This window comes from Neovison vison, chromosome 4 (assembly GCF_020171115.1).
Source record: "Neovison vison isolate M4711 chromosome 4, ASM_NN_V1, whole genome shotgun sequence".
Taxonomy (NCBI): Eukaryota; Metazoa; Chordata; class Mammalia; order Carnivora; family Mustelidae; genus Neogale; species Neogale vison.
The window spans coordinates 213,871,038-213,895,486 of NC_058094.1; the positions used below are offsets into that span (position 1 = coordinate 213,871,038).

General features: G+C 38.2%; 1 protein-coding gene across 6 annotated transcripts in view; it reads right to left on the minus strand.

The window, feature by feature from the left end:
- Positions 1 to 18,630, minus strand: part of CNOT4 (CCR4-NOT transcription complex subunit 4) — a 140,322-nt gene extending 121,692 nt beyond the window's left edge. For all 6 annotated transcript variants that reach the window (XM_044246635.1, XM_044246633.1, XM_044246634.1 and 3 more), the window contains exon 1: positions 18,416 to 18,630. The gene's annotated coding sequence lies outside the window, so the exon portion shown is untranslated. The remainder of the gene's footprint in view (positions 1 to 18,415) is intronic.
- Positions 18,631 to 24,449: the final 5,819 nt, after the last annotated feature.

Consider the following 24,449-nt stretch of genomic DNA (forward strand, 5'->3'; position numbering starts at 1 on the left):
CCTTTCCACAATTCCTATTATCTGTATTATCTCTGTTCTTTTCTCGCCATACATCTTTTCCCCAACTGTCCTTGTTTATAAATTTTTTTTTAATTCCAGTCTTTTTTTTAAAAAAAAGATTCAAGGGGGCTGCCTGGCTGGCTCAGTAAGAAGAGCATGAGACTCTTGATCTAGGGGTCATGAGTTCAAGCCCCACACTGGGTGCAGAGATTACTAAAAATAGATTAAACTTTAAAAAAAGGATTCAAGCTTGTTGGCCCAACTTTACATCTTGCACCTTTTATATAATTTTCAATACCTAAGGAGGTACTGTGGACTCTTTGGATGAAAATAAAAATAATAGTTCTATAAATTTTCAAATGTTTAACAGAGCCATTTTTGTTAATATGTTCATGGTAACAACATATTGTGGATTACAGTGAAATATATTTGGAAATCAGAAGTCAACATATCCATAGCTACCCAATTATCAGCTGCTCACTTAAAAAACTACCCAGATCTAAGCTATAAGCTTCTTGGACTTAAAGACAGTTCAAAGCTTAACCTCTGTAAAAAAGATTCACTGAACCCAAGATAAATTTTTTTTCAACAGATGTAAAATATAAATAAAACCATGAACTTAAATCTTTATAAAGTATTATAACATGCGGGTGGGGGGAGAAGAGCAGAAATGCTGACTAGAGTCAGCAGGGGTTGGGGTGTTTATTCATCTGCTGGGTTTTGTGTGTAAGTAGACAAAATCTCTTCTCTTATATGTAAAATTTCCAATCCTTTTTTTAAACCAGATACAAATTGCCTTTAAAGTTATATGTTAATAATGGAAGGACTGTAACATGTACTATTAAATAGTCTAATATTAAGAAGAGTAAATAGGGCACCTGGGTGGCTCAGTTGGTTAAGCCTCTGCCTTCAGCTCGGGTCATGATCCCAGAGTCCTGCGATCGAGCCCCACATCTGGCTCTCTCCTCAGCAGGGAGCCTGTTTCCTCCTCTCTCTCTCTCTCTCTGCCTGCCTCTCTGCCTACTTGTGATCTCTATCTGTCAAATAAATAAATAAATCTTTTTTTAAAAAGAGTAAATAAAAAGATAAACTCTGATACTTTTTAAAAGTTCCTCCTTCAAAATTCTTCCAGGCAATGGAGATAAAGAATAACTTAAGTTTATGTAGTGCTATGAGCAGGGTATGGCAAAAGTCAGAGGCTTATAAGAAAACTTAGCTTGAGAACATTAATACTAAGAAGGGTAACAACAGGAGCGCCTGGGTGGCTCAGCTGGTTAAGCATCTGCCCTAGGCTCAGGTCATGATCCTGGAGTCCTGGGATGGAGCCCGCTTCTTCCTGGGCCTGCAGCTCCCCCTGCTTGTGTTTTCTCTCTTACTCCCTCTCTCTTCTCTGTCAAATAAAGAAATAAAATGTTTAAAAAAAGAAGAAAAAGAAGAAGGATAACAATACAGGCAGTTGCCACCTCTCTCAGGAGAGAGGGCCTGCCTTCTCTCCCACCTTCAGAAAGTACTTTCACGTTGACCACTTGCTAGCTTAAAAAAAAAAAAAAGGCAAAAACACAACAATATAAAAGTATTTAACCTCGGAAAAAATGCTTTTAAAATACATCATACCAAATTCATTTTTAGTTGAATACAGAACAGATCATTAACTGAGTTAAAAACAACTCAAAGTATTAGAGAAAAGAAAAAGAGAAGTTTAGGTGCACCAGCTGGCTCAGTCAGAAGAGCATGCAACTCGTTCTCAGGATTGTGAGTCTGAGCCCCACACTGGGTGTAGAGATTACTTAAAAATAAAATCTTACCGGGGCCCCTGGGTGGCTCAGTGGGTTAAAGCCTCTACCTTCAGCTCAGGTCATGGTCCCAGGGTCCTGGGATTGAGCCCTACATCGGGCTCCCTGCTCGGCAGGGAGCCTGCTTCTTCCTCTCTCTCTGCCTGCCTCTCTGCCTACTTGTAATCTGTCTAACAAATAAATTTAAAAATTTAAAAATAAAATCTTACAAAAAAAAAGTAATCAGTGTCCAAGAGAAATATAATGCAAACGACACTATGATTTTAAATTTTCTACTAGCCACATTAAAAGTAACAAAAGGTAATTAATTTTATTTAACCCAATGCATCCAAAATACATGTAATCATCACTTTTTAAATTACTAATGAGATATTTTATAACCTTTTGTACCAGGCATTCAAACTCCAGTATTTTACACTCAGCACACATCTCAATTCAGGCTAGCCACATTTTTCCTTTTTTTTTTTTTTTTTAAAGATTTTATTTATGTATTTAATTCATTTACCTAGAGACAGCACAAGCAGGAGGAGGGGCAAAGGGAATGGGAGAGAGAATCTTAAGCAGACTCCATCCGCAGCATGGAGCCCCAATTGGGGCTTGATCTCATGAGCCTGAGATCATGACTTGAGATGAAATCAAGAGTCACATGCTTAACCGGTTGACTGAGACAACCAGGTCCCCCAGACTAGTCAGATTTCAAGTGCTCAATAGCCACCACAGCTCATGGGTACCATAAGGGACAACACAGGTCTAAGAAATGGTTTGAGAAAACAGGCATATGTCTATTTTCAGACCAAGAGATTAAGTACAATAATCTGAAAGGATATGAAATCAATAGCAATATATACACAACATCATAATTTTGATGATTGTTGATCCCAGTACAAGAAAACTTTCAGAAAGGGAATCAGAAGAAAACTGATTAGAGAACATGTGCCTTCACAGAAAAGAATGCAAAGAAATAAAAAAAAAAATTAAGCTCTTTCTTGCCCACCAATCTCTAAGCTTCTTTACATGTAGTACTGTATAACTCCTCCAGAAATTATCAGCATTATGAAAAGTTCATTCATTTTCCCCACAGTTGTACATGTCATTTCCTTTCCACCTATTTCTATCAATTCCCCTTTTACTATCATGTTCATTATCATTCTATTGGAAACTATGAGTTGGTAAAACCAACTCATCTCCCAGCCCTAAGAATGGGTTTCAGGATATGTAAAAAGAGAGTTTAGAGTATAAAACACTAATTCAAATAGAGCCAAAAGTTAAGAAATATAATACTTCCATCTGGGAGTAGCAAAAAACAAAAAGGGCAGGGGTAGAGAAGACATTAAATTTGGCAGCGGATAAGGGAAAGCCAATGTTGCTAAAGGACATTAGCAGCAGTAACAGCAGACCTCTATTAAGAAAGGGTGGTGCATGGGGCATCTGGGTGGCTAAGTGGGTTAAGCCGCTGCCTTTGGCTCAGGTCATGATCTCAGGGTCCTGGGATCCAGCCCCGCATCGGGCTCTCTGCTCGGCAGGGAGCCTGCTTCTCCTTCTCTCCCTCTCTGCCTCCCTCTGCCACTCTGCCTACTTGTGATCTCTATGTCAAATAAATAAATAAAATCTTTAAAAAATAAAATAAACTTAAAAAAAAAAAGAAGAAAGGGTGGTCCACTCTTCCTTTCAAAGCAACTCTCTGAAATAGTAACCAACTCAGACCTTCTCTTTCCAATTTCTTCAGGGATATAGTCTTTCTGTGTGTAGGGCTGAAAAGATGATGGTTAGTGGGGCACCTGGGTGGCTCTGTTGGTTAAGCATCTGACTTAGGCTCAGGTCGTGATCTTGAGGTCCTGGGATCAAGCCTGGCTCTGAGCACAGAGTCTACTTATCTCTCTCCCTCTCCCTCTGCCTCTCCCCCCAACTGGTGCAGGGGCACTCTCTCTCAAATAAGTAAATAAAATCTTAAAAAAAAAAAAAAAAAAAAAGGGGGGTGCCTGGGTGGCTCAGTGGGTTAAGCCGCTGCCTTCAGCTCAGGTCATGATCTCGGGGTCCTGGGATCGTGTCCCGCATCGGGCTCTCTGCTCAGCAGGGAGCCTGCTTCCTCCTCTCTCTCCCTCTGCCTGCCTCTCTGCCTACTTGTGATCTCTCTCTGTCAAATAAATAAATAAAATCTTTAAAAAAAAAAGGACGGTTAGTGAGGAGAAGTGAGGAAGACCAAGACCAAGACCAAGACCAAGACCCATCTCTGACAGCTCTACCTATAAAAATGGTTATAATCAAAGCCTACATTAAATATGCCATCTAAACCAATGAGATAAAATAAAACCAGCAGAACAATCTTTAATCTTATCAATCAAATGAAATTTCTCAGATGTGGTGCAAAATCTCTTGCCATCTAACTGATGTTTTCAAAAGATCATTCTAACAGCTATATTATTAACAAACTATAGAGAAAAGGGTAGAAGTAGAGAAATCCCTTAGAAGCCTGCTGCAATTACCCAGCAAGAAATGATGGTAACTGTGGAGATGGTGAAAACCAGTTGAATTCCGTACATGTTTCAAAGGTAGAGCCAAAATTTCCTGATGGAGTAAATGTGAAATAAATGGAATAAATGTGTGAGAGCAAGAGAGTCAAGAATGAAGCCAAGATTTCTGGCTGGAGCAAGTGAAAGCTGCCAACCTCTGAGATGAGGAAGGCTATGTGGGTGAAGCAGTTAGGGGAGGGCAAATTTGGGAGGAAAGAGCATGAATTCTATTTTGGACATGTTGAGTTTGAGACAGTTAACAGCCATTCCAGTGAAGACATTAAGTAGACAACTAGATATACAAATCTGGAGTTGAGGATAGTCGTTGAGGCTGGAGAAATAAATTTGAGACCTATCAACATTTAGGAAGATATTCAAAGCCTACCCCCAATCTGCCCCAAAAAAGAAGATATTCAAAGCCACAAAACTAGCAGAGATCACCAAGGGAGTGAGGGTAAAATGTGAGCCCTGGGATATTCCACTGTTTAGAAGTAGGCAAAGAGGAGGATCTACTAAGAAAGACTAAGGAAGAGCAGCCAGTAAGTTTTAAGGAAAGCCAAGGGGATGTGGTATCCTAAAACATAAATGAAACAAGTATATCAAAAGGAAGAAAAAAATAACTTGTCAAAGTTAGACTGATCACATAATACAAAGAAATCACTCCTAGATTTACCACTGTCATTGTTAATACTAAAACAATCAAAGCACAGTGAGTGGTAGGGGCCAAAGCCTAACTAAAACAGGCTTCAGAGAACACATGAGAAAATAACCAGAACAAGTACATTTAGACAATGCTTTAAGGTATTCTGCTGCAATGGAAATAAAGAGCAAGAAAAGATATTTTATGAGGATAAAAATTATAAAATTACAGCATGTTTGCACATTAATGGGAATGACCCAGAAAAGGGAAAATAAATGATCTGTAAAGAGGGAGGAGAATTGCTTAGAGCAATGTTCAGAGTAAATGAAAGGGGATGGGATTGAATGCATTGATCCAAGGAACTGGATTAGAAGCAAAGACAGTTCATCTATAGTAACAGAAGGAAGGCAAAGGTCTGTGAGTCAGACCATCAGGTACAGAGATGTGGTGATGGAGTCTGTTAATGTTCTGACGGGCTTCTATTCTCTTGGTGGAAGAGAAAGTAGGTCCATCAACTGAGAGTGAGTATGAGGAAGAAGGCTGGAAGTCTGAGAAGAAAGGCAAGGATATAACTAAGTCATCTGGGAGAGGGAAAAATGAATGGACTAAGGAAATAGATAATGATGCCAGACAATATTAAGGGCCACCTGAGGTTTCTTACATGAATTTAAAGTTGAGAGTGCTCATCATGGTTGTGTTCTTCAGTCACTTGTAGCCACACAGGTACAGATGTGAAGTACTCAAGAGAATCTGACTTAGGTAGAGTTGATGGTTTGCCAAGTAAGTATAAAGAAGTAAAAAAGGGGCAAAAGAGTAGAGGGCATATGAAAGGGAATGAATATAATGATCAATCACTAGGTAATAAATGTTTAATAGGTAAGAAGAAAAAAAAGCAAAGGGGCAAAGGACAGTCTGTAGACAGGAGATCCTAATGACAGTAAAAGTTTGTTGTGTTAGGGTATTAGGTAAAATGAGCTGAAAAGATAAATGGCAGAAGGGGCTGCATGAATTGAAAATCATGGAAGGGTTCAAGTTATAGGTAATAAGAAGGTGTAAGATATAACCACGAGTGAGTGACTGAAATGAGATGGTGAGCAAAATCTTTAGGGAAGAATTCAGAGAAGGCCACAGTAGCATCAGAGATGGTATAAGCTGAAATTATGAAGAATTAAAAGAGTCAGAGTATCACCAAGAATAACACTGAGCAAAGAGCTGTAATGGTCAAGAAAAGAGAAGATGTAACCCAGAGTGCAGTAGATGACAGCAAACAAGGATTTATGGACAACATAACCTGTTAACAGACAAATTTCACAGAGGAAAGGTAAATGGAACGTATCCACCCCATTTTTCAGACTCAGTGGAACAAGGCTCCCTCTTCAATTCCTATATAGAGGAAGTAAGAATGGGAAATATAGTTTCCAACCATAGTGCATGGGACTGACCCACTGACCTCTGATGATGGCATACAAGAAAAAATGAAAAATTTAATAGCCAACATGTTAGAGGACTGCAGGGGAAGCAGTGTTTTCAGAAAAGGGGAGAGTAAAGGAAAATGTTCAGGAAAAAAACAAGGATAGAAGAAATTTTGCTGATGATGGAGAGGAGTGAAAAGCCTAGAAATGTACAGAATCCTGTGGGGATTAAAGTACGAGGCTTGTGGTGACTGACATAAAAAGGGATAAAGGACATAATGAGATTAGTCCAGATACACTTCAGGCAAGAAATAGTGTCAAGGCTGCGAATGCTGGAGGGAGGAATGACATGTAAGAAGCTCCCTGTCAAAAGAAGACAACAGTCTTGGGAAGCATGCTTAGTCTCTGGGCAAATGGCTTCCCCTTCATCCCTAATAATGGCTTGCAAGAAAACTACGATGTACTTGTAAGGTTGTAGAATTTTTAAAAACTAATAAAGAGGTTAGAACATTACCTAGTATCTAATAAGCACTCAAAGGTAAGCTTTCATTACCTAATCAAACGTAAAATATAGTTATTGTAGCAAAAAAATTCATCTTACATTTTCCTTCCCTCAGCTAAATGGATTTCTCAAATGACTGCCACGAAAACCACTACCAAAATGGACTTATTTCAGAAAGGAGAGGAAATCTTTGAGGTCAACTTCTACATAGTATTCACCAGTCTCAGAAAACCCTCCTCAATGGCAGAGTAATTTATTAATTCGGCAAGCATATATTGAGCACCTACTACTAATATACCAACTACTATTCCCAGAACCTGGGATATATCAGGGAACAAACACCCCTACCCTAATAGATGGAAATCAGCAACAAATAGTATATACAAAGAATAAATGGATTACATGATATGTATGAGGATAAATATACAAAAAATTTTAAAATGCAAATATTAAGGGAGAGGGGCCTGGGTTCTAACTGTAAAGAAATAGGGTAGACCTTATTGCAAAGGAGATCATTTGAGCAAAGGTCTGAAGGAGTTGAGGAAGCTATGTGGATATTTGGAAAAGTGTTCTTCAGGCAGAGAGAATAGCCAGAGCAAAGGTTCTAAGGCCTTTCCATTTAGTTCTTGACATTACTTTGCAATATTTTCCTTAATTTCTTTTTTTCTTTTTCAATGAGAACCTCCAATCCTACTCTCTACCTCAATAGTGGATGATGATAACAGCTAACTAACATTTATCAAACACTTACCAGATACCAAGCATTGTTCTAAGTGTTTTAAAAAGAGTCAATAACTTAATCCTTATCACAGATCTATGAAATACATGCTATCGTGGCCTCCACGTGACAAGGGAGAGTTAGAGAGTTAGGAAGTGGCAGAGTCCTGAAGCAGGGTGTGGAGTAAGTCTTCTCTATTACAAAACAAGAACATTCAGCACAAACTGCCTCAAGTTTTCTCTTAATATATAGAATCCCTCATAGTACACATTCAAGAACTATGAAAGCTGCTATTATAATTTGTCTTCCTGCCATTTTTACAGTTATTTTCTCAACTGAATGGTTTTTACCTAGACTCTGCACATAAACCTTCCTCAAGCTTCCCCCCAAACTGATTTACATTCCCATGCAAGTAAAATTGCTTTAAGATGGCTCTTGATCATCACACCACAAGCCAAAGGGCTTTCACTATTCTCAATGCCTTGAATGTCCAATCAGACTACGTCACTTTCTTTTCCTCTTAAAATAGAAGTGATACTATATTGGATTTTCCTATTCCTCATCTTTGTGACTTCTCTCTACTGAAAAATCTCTTTGTTTTCTGAAACTTAAACTTAGGCTTAAACTTAAACTTCCATTTCCTTTCTTCCGTCTTCTTTCCACCTCCCCAATTATTCCTTTAATAACACTTTTTTCACTTAGACTTCTTAACGGCAGAGTTTCCAAAAGTTTGAGTCCTCTGTGTTTCTCTCTCTGTTAACTCACAGTCTCCCTTAAGATTCATTCATCGGGTATTTATTGAGCTCTTACTATCTATGAGGCACTGTCTGAGCCATTTAAGGTAGATCCCTGAACAAAACAGACCAAAAAAAATTAAAAACCCTCTGTCCACATAAAATCAAATAATTCTATGCTACCAAGAACACTCAAAACCACCTTCCCCTAAATACTATTTTAAACACATCACTCTCCCGACTTAAAAAAAAAAAAAACCTTACCATGATTGCAATGATTGCCCACTTAACAACCACATCTAAATTTCTGTCTCAGTTCAAAACACTCCATAGTCATTTTCTATCATACCTATCCAGTTTCATTTTCTAATACCCTCTGATTCAAAAGAACTCCAGACAAGCCAGTCTTTCGACTATTCCTTCAAACACATTACTTGTGTTTCCAGCTTGTCAAATAATTACTTAAAACATATGTCTAGTAACTAAACATTAAAAACTATATTGAATTAAAAAATAAGTTTTCAAAAATGAATGTTTTCTGATTTTTTTCAAATGTATAATAATGTGTAATAACAGCAAACACCTATATACAGGGTTTACTACGTGCCAAATACTATTCCAAGCACTTTACCTATATTAACTCATTTACTCCACAGATAATCCTCACATCTCGATGCTACAAATGAGGAAGTTGAGGGCCACAAAGGGTAAAGTAACTTGCCTTAGGTCTGACAAGTAATAAATGGTAGAACCAAGGTTTACATTGAGGCAGTCTGGCTCCATCCTCCACTGCATACTCCCAATTATAAACAATAAATAAAAATAGGGGAGAATTCGAAGGGCTTACACAGAAAACAAGAAGCTATTAAAAACTATGTTCAACTATGAAAAATCATTTAAGTTAGTCCTTTGTTCCAAATACGGAAAAAATTATACCCTTTAATATCATGCTAAGTTTTAAAAAAATTGTGAATTTAGTTGTATATAAAATAAAAAAACACAATCTGTAAACACAAACACATCATGTATTATTCAGAGTTCACCAAAGCTGCAAAAAATATTAGCTAGGCATGACAAAAGAACATACAGTGACACATGACTAACAAATGTTCTTTTGTTAGCATAGCTTTATTCAAAGTATTTTACTGTCATACTTGCTTTCATCAGGATCAAAACAGATTTGAATACAAAGCAGGGAAGGTAGCTACCTTAAAAAGAGATTCCTAGCTTTACTTTTTGGAAGAAAAATTCAAATCTAGGATGTGTCCAGTATGACAGGAAAGATTTTAGTAGAAGTAAGAAATCTCAAAAAAGTACCACCAAGCATCAACTTACATAGGTGTTCTTCAATCTATCATTAACTCCATGGTATGGACCTTTCTAAAGGTTCCTAAGGACTCATTTGACAAATTCATGAAGCTATTTTATAACTGAATACATAAAATTAAAAATAAAAGGCAGAGGATTTTCCACAAAACAGTCTTACATATAAGCAGATGAGGAGTATCATACCAATGTTATCCTTCTCTTTCCTGTTTCCCCTTTCCTTCTAGCAGAGAAAAGACACAATTTGTCACGTTTTGAGCTGTAGAGGTTAAAATGCACAAAGCTGGACAAGGACAAGGACACTAGTTTGATTTGGAAAAGGCTAAAGTCTGTAGCCTCCCCAATTCTTACTAACAGTCTAACTTAGAAAAAAAGATGCTGAAACACCTTGGGGGCACAGTCGGTTAAGTGTCCCAACTCTTGGTTTCAGCTCAGGTCATAATCTCAAGGTCACAATGTTTTTTAAGCCCCATGTCAGGCTCTGTGCTGGCCTTGGAGCCTGTTTGGGATTCTCTCTCTCCCTTTGCCCCTTACCACCATACTCATTCTATTTCTCTAAAGTAAATAAACCTTAAAACAAAAAAACAAAAACAAAAAACCTGAGGTATGTAACCAAAGACAGCAAAGGAGCTGAACAATGCTTCAGTCAAAAATGCAGAGTCGCCATTGCTAGAATCTGAAGTCTTCTCACTTTATTTTCTGCCTCCCCTCCCCTTTCCTGAGTTTACAACACACCTATCCTGCTGGCCACCCACGGCAACCCCAAAGCTACTCACACAAAGTCAGCTCTTTCCCAAGAACTGCATGAATGAAAAAAAGCAAACTATTAATAATTTCAGATTTATTTAAGTTATTAAAATTGAGAGAGATTTTTTGGAGTAGGGAACCATTTTCTCCCCGCTACCACCCACTGTGACCTTTATAAACGGCTCCACACTCCAAGGGACTAAATTAAAATTTCTTGGGAAAAGAATGGATTGGCAGCTACCACTGAAGATATTCTCAAATACTAAGGTTCTCCCATACTGTGTACTTGATACTTACTTTCCTCCCACATACACTGGTGGCAATTAAGATATACAATCCTCCTCAAGACTGTCCTGCATGAAGGGATCTCAACTCAATCTTAAATCCAAAATTAACATATTAAAGCCCCTGTTAAACTCCCAAGAAAGGAACAGCTTTCCATTCTATTGACCACATTAGAAAGCACAACAGACCGGTTAAATAAAGAAGTAAAAAATGTCAAAAATAGTTCTGACATGCTACCAGGAGTAAGGAGATCATAGGATGGAGGGAATGTTAGAGAAAAACATACATGTTCCAATAATGTACTATGTTGCATCATCATCTGTACCCTTATCAATATTTCCTAAGTACTTAAAGGGTCCATGGCATTATGGTAGGTTATACCTTTTAGAATAACAGGACCAAAAAAGATTGGTGAATAAAGATAAATTTAATTTTGAAGTTGTTGCAAGCACCCTCAGCTTGAGATGTTTTCAGACTCTGTGAGAATCCTTAAGATCCACAATCGTATATACTGTCGAGAAGGACTACATGTGATATTGAAGGAAGCAGTAAGAGAATAAATGGCAACACAGAACAGAACATGGCAATACAGAACAGATTTAGAAAGCTGGTCTAATGAAGAGTCAACAAAACAAGAAAAAAGTACTTCTGGGGTCTCATAACTCAAGAAAAATTCCAAATAAGAATATGGCTGTTTAACCGGATCTATTTTTATTAATACCTTTGCAAAGCAGAGTATAACAAATTAAATCAAGGAACATGTTTCCATTTAATATTGTCCCAACATTCTTCTCTAGCCTGCTGACCTAAACTTAACCATCCTTAAGGGAGCCCGGAACTGACAATAGGTAGTGCCCTACTTCATCAGAATTTTCTGCCATTTCTTCAGCTCTCATCAGGTCATTATTAAACTTTACAGATATTTTTAATAATATATACTGGTTATAAGCTGTTCAGATAAGCTTCCTAATACTCCTTCTGAACTCATTCACATATAAGAAGCGAATGAGACATAAATTTCTCTTTTATAAGTGAGATATGTTCCATCTCTTACTATCATGTGATTTTTTTTTTTTTCTTTTTCTTTCTTTCTTTTTTTGAGAGACAGAGCACCCTCAAGCACAGGTTGAAGGTGCAGAGTGAGGAAAGAATCTCAAGCAGATCTGCACTGAGTCTGGAGCCCAACACGGGGCTCAATCCCAGGACCCTGAGATCATGACCTGAGCTAAAATTGGATGTTTAACCTACCAAGCGACCCAGTCGCCCCATTACAGTCATGTAATTAAAACTGTCTTTTATTTTCCAAACTCTCATTCCCCAGTGAAAGAATATCTAAAATTATTTTAAAACACTGGTAGCTTTTTTCTAAAGGAATTTTGTAAGGTTGTTATATATCGAATATCATGCATCACTTCCCTTCCAAAAGCTAGGCCTGGATAATAAATTGACGTTTACTATCAAAGATAAATTAACCACATTTCTTCAGTTTTCGATTCTCTGAAACCTTGGTGTTATTTCTGAATGTAAAGACCGAAGAGAAGATGATATCAATTAGCAGAAATCAATCTAGAATCCTCTAGAACTTCATCACTAACTTCTCTCTATGGCTCCTTACCTCAGTGGCCTAGTCATTAAATTTTCAAATTCAACTTAACTGTCAACCCCAAAATATGATGCACCTAACTGAAAAGCAATTTTTCTTTAAAAAAAAACAAAAAAAAAAACACCTTTAATATGTTATCTCCTGCCTCCTGACCAACTCTAATGGTTCCTTAGAGTTTCACTGATCAAATTCAACCTGCCACTGAATCTACCTTTCATAACCCAGCTCCATCCTAGTATACTAACTTAATCTGACACCATTCCCAAAAATTAAGACTTCATTCCATGTTCCACTAAGGTCAGACTACTTACTTCCCTCTCACATCATGCTGGTCACAGCCAGTGTTTGCTCATGTATGGAACGTTCTCCTTCTGGAAAAGCTCTCCCTATGCAGATGGTATGTATTTTTTATTCAAGTCCCACCTTCTTTAAGAAGCCTCACTCCTAGAACTTCGGTCTGAAGATCTCCCTACACTAACATACTGGACCCAGACTATGTATACCGCATGTTATTTGGACACCACTTTGGATAGTGCTAGTTAAATTATTATGAACATTTAACAAATTATTATGAACCTTTAAGAAACTCTTAAAAGCCTGGGTCATAGCACAGAAAGTGGATCTATAAGTACTCAAACACTATTTGACAAGCAGATTAAATATTCTTGATAAAATACCAAGATATTTTATTTTATTATATCAAAAGAGTTCCAATACAAATGCAATAATGGGATGACTAGGATTTGCTTCAAAATAATCTAGGTCAAAGAGCAGAAGAATAAGAGGTAAAGTAAGTAGGGGTGTAGGTGAAATCAGACTGGCTATGAGGTGATAATCTTTGAAGCCGAGTGACAACTACAAAGAACTTGAAGTCTACCTTTATACTTATTTAAAATTTTTCACAATATGCTTATTATTTTAAAAGTACCAATAATGTCTTTACTTCATTTTAAATCACAAAACCAAGATACATTATAACATTTTCTTTACTCAACAAATACCTAAGTCCCAATTCAAACTAAGAAAAAAAATTCTGGAAAGATCTAACTGGCCTGGGTGGTTCAGGTCATGATCCCAGGGTCCTGGGATCCTACCCCACATCAGGTTCCCTGTTCTGCGGGAAGCCTGTTCTCCCTCTCCAGGTTCCCCTGCTTGTGTTCCCTCTCTCCCTGTGTCTGTCAAAAAAATAAATAAAACCATTTAAAAAAATTTTTTTTCTAAAAATACCTAATTGAACAGGGATCTTGCAGCATCCTAATTCTAAGAATTAATAAAATTAGTTTGAGGAAAATAATATTATCAAAATGGGAGAGTCTCTATCAAAAGAATAATTAATCTTACTACCAAAAGCGATACCGTTTATATTTCAAATTTTCATTCTGTTACAACATTCATAAAAAGGTCCATCCAAACCTCAGAAAAAAACATCAAGAAAAAAATCATAAGCATACAAAAGGTCGGGGGAAATAGTTGCTACAATGTTCAATAACACAAATCAGCCAGTTTTATTTCAGGAAATTTACAATCTGAAGATACCTACTGCCCTCAACAGGGAATGAATTAGTAGGTTCTTAAATAATCAGAAAAATTAGCACTTCCTCTTTATTCCAAAGACTGAAAAACATGCTTAAGAAATTTCAGATATTTGGCTTAATGACAATGTATCTGTTTGTTGCTGCTAAGGAATGCTCCACGCCTGATATTTCAGTCTATAGCTACTTTTCAAATTTCAATCAGTATTTTCCCTACATCATCATTCATTAACTTCTTCCAAAAGCAGAAATGCAACAGCAGCTACCTTTAAATGTTGGCATTTTATTCTAATTACACTGCTCATTTTGCCTTGACTTAACTGTTTTCCCAGACTGGTTTTAGGAATAAAACAATATGATTACTTTGGCTTTCCCGCCCTACACTGTCTCTAAACACTCAAGAGGTAATTAGCTGCCATAACCAAGAAAACTATTTGTTTCTGAAATGGTATCTCACAGACACATATACAAATAGCAATATATCATCTCATCACCCAATGCAATTAAAAGTTTAAAACAGGACAACACTTGTATAAACAGAGTTTAGTAAGAATGAAACCTTCCTCACAAATACAGTTCTTAGGAGAAAAACTCATCCTCAAACTCCCTTGTACTTATACTATCTTGAAAATTAACTTTTTCTAGCAAGTTAAAGTAATTATCATTTTTTTGGCAGCATCTAAGTTCTCCCTTCTCACGGGGGAAAATAAAAACCTGCTAAAACTCTAATCCAAAGGCCAAAATTGTGTTGAAATTTTCTCTTCCATAAACTAATTTCTGACTAAAAACTAAAAAAATAATACCATGAAAAAGTAATGTGACAAAATCCACTGAATTATATTACTATGCTTAAAAAAGTTAACATTTACCACACACTCTTTTCTAATAAAGACCACATAATAACATTAAAAGCAATTTGGAAAGAAGTTCTTTCAGAAAACCACTAAATATGTGATTAAAAAGTCCCACTTATCTTCTTTCTTTGCAGCACTACATGATTAAGTAAATTATGCCATCTTTATAATTTGTCTAATCTCAACTTCCAAGAAAAAAAAATATTTATAACTATCTTTAGAATACCATGGATACTGACATATTGACACATTTTATATATAAGGATGGGCATTTGCAGATTTTTCCTAGTATTTCTGAAGTACATAAAATTCTTTAAATCTCAGAATGTATTAAGTTTTATCCAATACATGCTATTCCAGTGGGATAAAAACCATTTACAAGTTCCACTTAGATTAAGAAATCCTTTGAGAAAATTATGTGGTACATTCTAGTTATACTATTTCTAGAACATGAAAAATCTCTATAACCTATTTCCCTACTGTTTTTCTTTGGAACCAAATGGGCTAAATGTATCTTCCTTCACAAAAAGTCAAGACAGTATTACACTTAATGTCAGAAAGCTAAATTTTCATCAGGGGCTGAAGTTTTCACAAATTAAAACTTTCTATTTCACTTGAATGGTCTATAAAAATAATAACATGAGTTGAAATAGATTCAACTGAATATTATTTGCAAGTACAAGACACACGTGCACACACACAATAAAATGAAGAGCATAGTTTCACCTTAAAACCAGGCGTTGGGTAGGAAAGGGAAGCCTACTAAAATCATACTGCTTACACTGAGAAAATGTTTTCTTCATTCTCTTAAGCCACTTAAAATCATTTTTAAAATAAAATTCCCCTAATGAAAGAAGTTAATCCTTAAGCAACACTCTCCTTTACAAAGCCAATGAGTTGAAAGTTACTGCTAGTAAAGTTGACAATACAAAATTTATCTTTTCCTGCATTCTGTCATTTGATTATAATTGTCTCATCCTAATAAAATTAAGAATTGCCTATGTAATTTTACAGAAACCAATTTTATATAATAAGTTAAAGTAATTCATGTTCAAAAACCTTGCAATAGAATTCACATATTCATCTAAAGAATTCAACTACCGAACCTGACAAAGTATTCCAAACTATCAAAAAAAGAAACAAAATCCACAGAAGTACAAAGTTGCAATGTTCCTGAAGCTACATCTAAAAACTTAAACCATACAAAAATATTCTGAAATTACAGCTTTCGATTTCCTATCAAAACATCAAAAAATTTTAAATACCTCTTTCAAATGTACTAAAGATCCCAAATGAATTCATTTTGACTTCCAAGTGCAGAAACTAAGAATCTGATGACTGCAGGAGGAAAGTATGGTGTGAAGAAAATCACTTGAGAATATATTTAGCTAGCTAAAGGATCTTTACAAAACAAAAGATGTATTAAAATCATTTACACTCTTCTGCCAGACAAACAGTCCTCTCCTAGAACACACTGCTTACAAATCAGCCAAGTATGACCGCCAAGGATTTCTTAAACCTGTGTGTTGATATTATTTACAGGTACAAAGTGGAAAGCTTCTCCAATAGTGATGAAGAAAGAAAATGATATACACTGTTACTTAGAGTTGAAGATCAATTGTTTTAAACATGTTCCTACTAATAAACTAAATATAAGTAAATTTTTAAAGAAAGACCTCAAGTTATAACACAGGGCAAGGCTTGCTATATAAATTGCTTATTATTCTGAGTAGGGATTTATTTAGTTTCCCCAAATTGGGGTGTAAGTGGCTAAAAGAAGGAAGAAGTTTTATAAACAGCTTTTCTAACCTTGGTTTACATTTGATAAAGCAGACCATTTATCACAATCAAACAGAATGTCAAATGAGGATTCCTCAGGTATTATAAGTAAAATTTATAAAAATCTCAATACAGCAATGTGCAAAAGTTATTAAAAGGGTAACTGTATGTATTTGTATTTTGAGGTTTTACTTTTGCAAATAAGAATTATACTGATGCATGAGATTGCTACTCTGACTTTTAACATTTTTACATATAAGTGTCTTATTTATGTTTAAACTTAAAATGTTAAAATGTATGTATCTGATCTACGTAATCCTGTTTGCTTTTCTGATAATTCTTTATTTCGCAGTGGTGTGATTACAGGCTCATTATACCATTAGTCAGGGCATTTCAATTTTGCTTTCATCAAAAAATGGACATCATCAGCCACCCCTTGCTCCTAGTTTTCTGCTTTTTAATGTAGATAATAATGACAGTAAGTGCCAACAAATGCATATAAGAGCACAGCTTTGTCATTTCTTTTCCCAGCCCCCTTCTTTTCTGTGGAAAAAAAATGGGGATTTACTTTTGGGGGAAAAAATTTCATTTTTCTTTTGCATACATACCTAATGAGTTTTCGAGAAAAACAATTTATTCATATACCTACCATTCTAGAAATGTTAAAAGAGAACTTCCCAAATCCAAAAATACTAAGTCTGGTATTGGCTGGAAAGGAAATTTCCATCCAAACCATAAATTATTTCATCAATTAAGCCAACCCTCAATAATCAATTTTCAATACGGAAAAGATCTGAAACCCACATATAACCAGCAGATAATCAAAATCTCTTTATTTTCTTGTGGAGTTCACAGATTAATTTGGTTGTATGCCAGATTTATCTTATTTTGAAATGCCAAGGCTAATATTTGTTGGTATAAGCAGAGTTCACATTCAGTGTCCCGGGGAAAGGTAATTCAGTGGAATGCTTAGTAGCAGGGAGAAGCGGGTCAAAAATAGAAGGGAAGGAAAACACACACACACACACACACACACACAACCCACGTCCCAACAGAGCGAATAATCCACAAATAGATCAACTGAAAGCCAAAAGAAAACGCTCCTCTCCCGAGTAGCCCGAATAAATGATCTTCACTCATGACGTTTAACAGTATCCTACCTCACTCAATTCACTTCCCAACTTGACTTTTCAGGGGCCACCACGGGGCATCCCTTTTTTTTTTTTTTTTCCTGGAAGTGTATGTTGAAAGAATCTGTATGGAAAAGAGGGAATAAACGGAATATTCCCAAGAAAGCTGTGAAACAGGTGGGTAAGAACGAGCAGCAGCATGATCTAGGTATTTAAGGGGCAGCTTTCAAATGACAGATGTGGTTAAAGGAACGGCTGCAAATCGGAAGCGCTAGTGTGGCAGATAGAGTAGGGGCTGATTGCAAGCACAAGAGGGGGGCAAAGGCTAACTCCAGAGTGGTAGCAGTGGAGCAAAAAACAAACAGCAGGACGAGTGGGCAATGAGGAGTGGGACTGATGAGCAGCAGCAACTCGGGTCAGAGTGGAAGTGATGGCTTTGGTCCTGGGAGACGGGGGCTGCTGGGACAAGGACGTCAGGGAGGGGAGAGAGGGCTGGGAAAACAAGGGAGTACTGAGACCCAAGATTTCTGCCCCTACAGAATCGCAGGGGAGAGAGCTGGAGACGAGAATCCGCTTCGGCTCCCCAATTGAGGAAATTTTCGAAGGAGTCGGTGCTCGCCGCCGCGCCGCCTTCTGCCCCGCTCCCTTTTCCTGGTGGTAACTGCTGTGGCGTAGAGGGGAGAGGGAGGAAGAGGAGGAGGAGGAGGAAGACCAAGAAGGAGGAGGGTGAAGATGAGGCGGGGGGTGGGGAGAAAGGGGGGTGCGGCCTGCACAGTCCCAGCGAAGCCTCCGCTCTCTCGTAGCCGGTCAGCCCCGGGTTTCCCCTAAGCCCAGCCCCGCATAGACTCACCCGCCTGCCTTGCCTCGCTTTTCCCTTAGCCGACTCCACGCGCTGCCGCGTCCTCACAAGAGACCACTGAACGAGTGTCGGGGAAAAAACTCTTCAGAACCGGGCCTGATTGCTTCAGCGAGTCCGACCTTTACGGCTGAGAGACAGACTCTCAGCTTTCGGTGGGTTCCACAGCCAGACGGGCCACCATCTTACATTAGGGTAAGACTCCTCCGGCCTCCGGTGCGCAGGCGCACGCCGATCCGGCTGGGAGGGGCGGGGGAGGGGCGGGAGGAGAGGCGGGCGGTCGCTCCCGCAGCACCCTGGGAGTTATAGTCCGCGGAGGATAACCGCCCAGCTGCAAGCCGGGAGTTGAAGTTCTTGCTCGGAGGGCGGACCGGGTCGCCCGCCTCACGTGGCAGCTAGATTACTGCCTTTCTTCGTGTTTTGCTTCGTTCTGTGGCCGCGTGTGAAGCTCCGCTGGCATTTCGTCGGCCTCCGTTGGCTGCTCCGTGTCCTTGGTGTTTGCTCGGGAATGGGTTCCCGGAACTCGGGCGAGCTTAACCAATTTGGGGGGAGCTGGGAATGGCTCCTCTTTGCTCCGCCCACCATAGGTAGCAAAAGGGGCGGGGTAGAGGCAGGTTGCCGGTAGGAGGAGCGCGGGATTTGATCTAGGGTGAGAATTTGATTCTGAATTGGCGTGTGGGACAAGTGAGCCCTAAGTCCTTTCTCGTGATTGCACATTTCGGAGCCACCACCCAGGAGCCCCTCCTCATCGTGAATCTCCAGTGAAGTAGTATCCCGCATTATCCTGTACAGATGCACAAAAGAACGAAAGACCCGTGCACGTACAAAAACTGGTTTCTGACGGTACAAATTTGAGATTACGTGGACTTCGCTGCAAATTAGTTCGGTGTTGTACCTGTACAGCTCTGCGCATGCAGTTCACAAACCACCACACATCAGCACATCCTAAAGAAGGTAAGAAGGTACTCGCAATCTGTACGAGAGCCGAGGCATCCTCAATCACAAAAATCAAGTTCCTGGTGACTCCCGCTTGTCTCCTAGAACTCTGGTGAAAGAGGCGCTCGAAGCACTCAGTTTTGATTATTGCGTGTATTCTGCACCCATTCATACGGTAAATATCACTGAGCTCCTCCTGTGTGCCTGTCATGTTCTATACACGGGAAGAGGGTGGTGAGTAAAACACAAAATTCCCCGTTTGTATTCTAAGAATGCCTGTATCTATTCTACCTGTCTTAGGGTGAAGGAAAAGGGATAGGAGGCAACCAGTGTTTAAAATATATGATTAAAATGCGTAGTATATCATAACAGATGAAAATTTAAAACAGAGAATGGGAATAAGAGGAGAGGTTGCAATTTTAAAATCTGCGAGCCTAATCTCATAGTGAGAAGCCTTTGTTTCTTTTGTTTGTTTGTTTTTGTTTTTAATACATTGGTTCTTTATGTTTCAGTTTCATCACTATCAAGCCTAGAGGCAACACTTACTTGGTGAAAATTTAAAACGTAGGATAAACTCACAGCTATAAATTTGAAATTTTAGAATCACGAAATTATTATCTAGCAGGGAAACCTGAGAAATCATTTGGACTCACCTTTATGTAACCCTCTAAAAGCATTCAGTGTAGGGACGCCTGGATGACTCAGTTGGTTAAGTGTCTGACTTCCAGGGGCGCCTGGGTGAATCAGTCTAAGCGTCTGCCTTTGGCTCCTGAGATCCAGAACCACATTGGTCTCTCTGCTGTGCGGAATCCTGCTTCTTCCTCTCCCACTGCTTCTATTCCCTCTCTCACTCTTTCTCTCCGTCAAATAAATAAATAAAATCTTAAAAAAAAAAAAAAAAGAAGAAGAAGTATCTGACTTCTTTTTTTTTTTTATTAAAGATTTTATTTATTTATTTGAGAGAGAGAGAGACAGTGAGAGAGAGCACGAGCGAGGAGAAGGTCAGAGAGGGAAGCAGACTCCCCATGGAGCTGGGAGCCTGATGCGGGACTCGATCCCGGGACTCCAGGATCACGCCCTGAGCCGAAGGCAGTCGTCCAACCAACTGAGCCACCCAGGCGTCCCAAGTATCTGACTTCTGACTCAGGTCATGATCACAGGGTCCTGGGATCAAGTCCCACATTGGGCTTCTTGCTCTGCCTACCACTCCCCCTGCCTGTGTGTGTGTGTGTGTGTGTGCGCACTCACCCCCTCTCTGATAAATAAATAAAAGCTTTAAAAAATAAATAAATAAAAACATTCAGTGTAGGAGACCTTTTTTAAGTGTGTGTTTATTTTTTATATTACTAGTTTTATAGTGGGACATAAGCGAAGTAATGAAAAGAACAAAATAAAAGGAATCCTTTCCATTATTAAAGATGAGAACCCATTGCATTAAAAACTAAAAGTGATCTTAGTCCTCATCTATTTAATCCGATGTTTCACAACCTTGTTTTAACCCAAAAAAACCTTTTTTAAATGACAAATACTTTCATAATGTCTCATTTATTAGCCTAAAATGAAATTCATAGATAATATAACCTGCATATATGCATGGTTTGGGTTTAAATCAAATATAAAATATAAAAAGTACAAAGAAAGTAATTTATAATGCAGTGATTTCTGTTCCAATATAAATGCTCAGGCATAACCATTCTAGAAAATATAATCAAGTCATAAACCAAGTGGCTACCCTTATGTGTAAAATCCCTATGACTGTGAAAGCTACAACTGACACAGGTATGGTGTTTCAACCACCTCTGGTGGACAACACTAATCCTCAGTGTCCACTGTAGATAAATTTCTAAAATGTTCACTTTTAGAATTATGTAAAAATAAAAAACAGCTCTGTGTTCATATGTAAAAATAGGTCAGATTTTAGGTACAGATAGTTATACACAGGTTTTTCATCTACACTGGGGCCTTTCAAAGTCATGAGGGACACAAAATAATTTTTCATTGAGGAACGTTTTGCAAGAGTCGCTGTTTCCAGGCTCTGCTCTCTAAAGGCCAATAATACCTGCTAGAGTATCCAACACTAGGGGGCAATACCACACCTGCTGAGGGTCGTTCACTCCTGGAGACGTAACAGCGAAGGAATGCCATTTCCTAGGTCACTAACTATTTAGTGTCCTCTAATGCCAGTGCTCCTTTTACTGCTTTGTATTACCAAGTTTTCATATATATGTATGTAGACATGCATATCATTTCACTTAGATTCTCATACCTTTTTAAAAGTTAATTTACATTAAATTCTATTACCTGACTTTCAGGGTGCCTGAGTGGCTCAGTCAGTTGAGTGTCTGCCTTTATCTTGGGTGATGATCCCAGGGTCCTGGGATGGAGCCCCACATCAGGCTCCCTGCTCAGTGGGGAGCCTGCTTCTCCCTCTCCCTCTGCCCTTCCCCATCCACCCATGCTCTGTCTCTCACTTTCCTTCTCTCTCAATAAATAAATAAAATCTTTCAAAAAATAAAATAAAAAAGAGAAAAGGAAAGAACTCTATATTGGCCTGAAAGAATGTCCATGATATATTGTTTGGTAAAGAATGAGTAAGCTGTAATGAATACTGTTATGCTGAAAATAAATATATTAATTTAAAAAAAAAAACAAAAAAACAAAGAATGAGTAAGCTGGGACACCTGGGTGGCTCAGTCAGTTAAGCCTCCAACTCGATCTCAGCTCAGGTCATGATCTTGGGTCATGGAATCAAAGCCTTGTGTTAAGGGCTCTGGGCTGGGCCTGGAGACTGCCTAGGTTCTCTCTTTCCCTTTCCCTCTATCCCCCTCCCCCGCCACTGCTTGTGTGCATGCATGCACTCTGGCTCTCTCTCTCTCTCTAAAATAAATCTTTAAAAAAATAAGTAAATTACAGTTTATATAATGTATATAATGTATATATAATGTTATATAATGTAATTCATTTTTTAGAAATAAAAAGTATCCAAAAATATGTGAATACATTTTCATCCAGCACAGAAAAAGAATGGGAAGATATGTACACATCAAATATTTGCTGTGTGGTTGGTTACCTTGAGGAATTGCAACTGGAAAGAGGTGGGGGGGTAGAATACAACGTTTTCTTTATAAATTGCTATATTCCTTGATTGTTAAACACACACACACACACATATGAATTATTTTTAAGCATTTTTTTTAAAATAGAAGAACACTCCACTATGTGGAGAATGGATAGGAGAAAAGCAGGAATGAAAATAGAGCAAGTAATTTAAAGAACATTTTCATTATCAGGGTGGTGGTTCTGGTTGGGGTGACAATGAAGTTAGCAAAGAGGTAATAAATTCAAGACCTCCTTTGTGGGCATTTGGGCGGTGCAGTTCGACTCTTGGTTTCAGCTCAGGTCTGATCTTGGGATTGTGTGATTGAGCCCCACTGGGCTCTGTGCTCTCACTCAGCTGACCGCCCCCCTGCTTGTGCGCACGTGTGCGTGAGCTTGCGCTCTCTCTCTCTTGCATAAATAAATAAATGCATCTTTGGAGGAGGGGAGATATCTTTGGCCTTGGTGATGAACTGGGTAAGGGAAGTGTGCTTATAAATGGTTCTTGGATTTTCTGACCTAAATGGCCTTGCAGATGGTGACTCCTTTGATAAGAACGGTGAATATTCAAACAGCATCTGGAGAGAATGAAAACAACTTAATTGGAGGAACTACAGGATTGCAGGAAGTAAGGATTGCATGTTTGAAATTAGAGAACTCGAAAATGATGGCAATTGTATTTTGTTCAGTTTAGTGATTTTTCTCTAACAGAGGTTATGTACTTGGGTTTTACCACAGCAGCCGTGGATAGATGGCCTTATCCAGACTGAAGAAAATGCAAACAGGGAAGGGTTAATGGGCAACCAGCACTATGGGCAGTTTCCAATTTTGTCAACCTTCATAAATTATTAATATATGGATATTTTAAATAAATAAAATTTCCAAGTTACTCTTGGGGTATAGTCTCAAATGCAAACCTACTGGGCTAAAGGAAATGATCAGTTTTATGACCCTTGTCATGGCCAGGTTGCTTTAATATTAATGGATATCAATACCACTTTGTTTGGGGGGCCTTTTTTTCCAAAAACCCATTTACTCTGAGTTTTATCTTTCCTCCTTCATTTTAATTATTTAGTGAATAGTGGAGTGCTAAATATTGAGTGTTGGTAGGGAGGAAAGCACTAAACACCTCAAGATGTTGGGCTTAAAAAGGGAAGACAGAAAACAATAAATGAAGTTAATAGCAAAAAAAAAACCACACACACACACAAAACAAAACTCTACTTCTGTGTTGGCAAAGTATTAGGAAAGACAAAGAACAGAGTAATGGAACTATCAGGAGGAGATTTACTTTAGATTGGAAAGCCTCTCTAAAGAGAGAACTTAATCTAAAATTAAAAGGTTTAGAAAGGATCACCCATTTAAAAAATGGCCCATGCCAGGCCAGGAGGCAGGAATGAGTTAGCATGTTCCAGAAATGGAAAGTTAGCCTGTGAGGCTACAGCATTCAGAGACAGAGTGGTAGAAGATGAGGTTAGGGAAGAAAGCAAAAATCCAGATTATCTGGGGTTCTACATGGAATTTGGACTCCATTCTAAGTAGAGTAAGAGACATTTGAACAGTTTGGAGCAGAGGAGTAATGTAAATCAATTTATCTTTTCAAAAGATCAGAGTGGCTACCCTGTAAAGAATGGATCGAAGATAAGCTGCAAATGTGTAAGTGGAGAGACCAGTTAGGATGTTAATACAGAAGTACAGCCTGGAGATGATAAATGACTTAGACTAGGGCAGGGCTGGGGCTAGGGTCAGGCGAGGGAAGTCTTCACCCTGGGCACAACATTCAAGCAAGCACCAAAACATGTAGGAACCAAGGTAAATAATATTTTGAGATAACATTTTTAAAAATCAAAATTAATGCAAAAAACTCCACGACAAGCAAAATGTTAAAATCAAAAATAGAAGATCCAACCCTAAATTTAGAAAACGCTGCCTCACTTCTTTCCCCCTAACCCTAACCCTGGTTCCAATGAAATTTTATTTACCAAAATAGGTAGCT